The sequence below is a fragment of the Nematolebias whitei genome, chromosome 19 (assembly GCF_014905685.2).
Source record: "Nematolebias whitei isolate Nwh7 chromosome 19, NemWhi1, whole genome shotgun sequence".
Lineage (NCBI taxonomy): Eukaryota > Metazoa > Chordata > Actinopteri > Cyprinodontiformes > Rivulidae > Nematolebias > Nematolebias whitei.
In genome coordinates, this window is record NC_056516.1 from 40,292,365 (window position 1) to 40,293,792 (window position 1,428).

Sequence of the window (1,428 nt, forward strand, 5' to 3'; positions counted from 1 at the left end):
AAGTTTTTTTATGTTTTGGAGATTTTCTAGCATGTAAGATATATTTGTATTTATACTTCTACAGTTCAAATGAATTATAGAAAGATCATCATTTGTCATGTTAACTTCCTTAAACTGTTCTTCATTGTAGTATTTACTGTCTTTTTTAGCTGGAAAAAGATTTCTATCTAGTTCTTCATCATCATTATATATTTTAAATTCCAAATCCTCATTCGTCATGAGTAAGCTATTGTCTTTCGTTAAACCATTTTACTTAGTCCTCCTTATATGTGAATCATCGAGCATAGTTTTCTAATATATCTTATCTTATATACTTATCCAATTTTTTCCAATTCCTTCACATCTTGTATTATCTTCGCTTGCAACCCTTCCTGTACTCTAATCCATATCTTTCCATTTCTTGTCTACGTTGAGACTATCTTTTTTCTTTTCCGTAACAACCTTGCTTCGCGTGCAATGATACCATTTCTTTTTGTCAAATGTTTGTTAATAAACACATTAGTTCCCTTAAGTTTATTTGCCTGCATGATTACTGCATTTCTAGATTTCTACTAATGAATTTTACCACAATAATCGGTTTAGATTTCTCAGCTTTGTTAGGCAATGTATGACATAGAGAAATGTCTTCATATTTAATGTCTATTTCCTTGTTCTGTAGAAAAGTCACCACCTGTTCTTCGAGAGTCCTCTGTTCTTGTGGAGATGCATCTTCAGCAATACCTTCTCTTGAAGTGGCCTTTGAATATGAAGATTTTAATGCAAGACCAGATATGATTATATTGTCTTGCCTAGAGTTTTGTTCCAATTCATCCATCCTATGCTCAAGTTCATTTATTTTTTATCCTTCATGTTTAATTGTACTCTTAATTGTTTCACTTCTTCAAACAAACCGATCAAAAGTTTCTGTTGGGTTGACAAATTTGTAATTTCAGTACTCATAAAGTTCAGAGATTTCTTTATCTCCTCCATATCATCTGTGTTAGATTCCAATAGATCATGTTTTTTTGTTTTTCATTTTGCCATTACTCACTGTAACAGCCGCTCTCCTGCTGGTCTTGATTTTTCAAGTCTTGAACCTTAATTAGCCGAAGCACCATGTCGGATGAAAAAAAAAATCTATTATTTATCTATTATTATGGGGAATGATCGGTCGCTGGTAAATAAGATGGCCAAACTAGCAGCACTCATCTGGAGTCAGCTTGTGTTTCAGGAGGCCTCAGTGGTGTGTTTCACAGAGACTTGTTGTGATGATATACCGGACTCTACAGTGGAGTTAACTAGCTTTCACTGTGTGCAGGCAAACAGGAGTTGCAGAGAGAGCTGCAAGTAAGCATGAGGAGAGGGGTCGCAATCTATGTTACCAACAAATGGTGCAACCCTTGTCAAATCCTGTTTTTTTCAGCTGAGACGGCTGTCTAAGCTGAAGCC

At 34.9% G+C, this 1,428-nt stretch overlaps 1 protein-coding gene across 1 annotated transcript in view; it reads left to right on the forward strand.

Moving 5' to 3' along the window:
• Window positions 1-1,428, forward strand: part of LOC119425556 (ephrin type-A receptor 7) — a 106,660-nt gene that overhangs the window by 94,191 nt on the left and 11,041 nt on the right. The window lies entirely within an intron of this gene.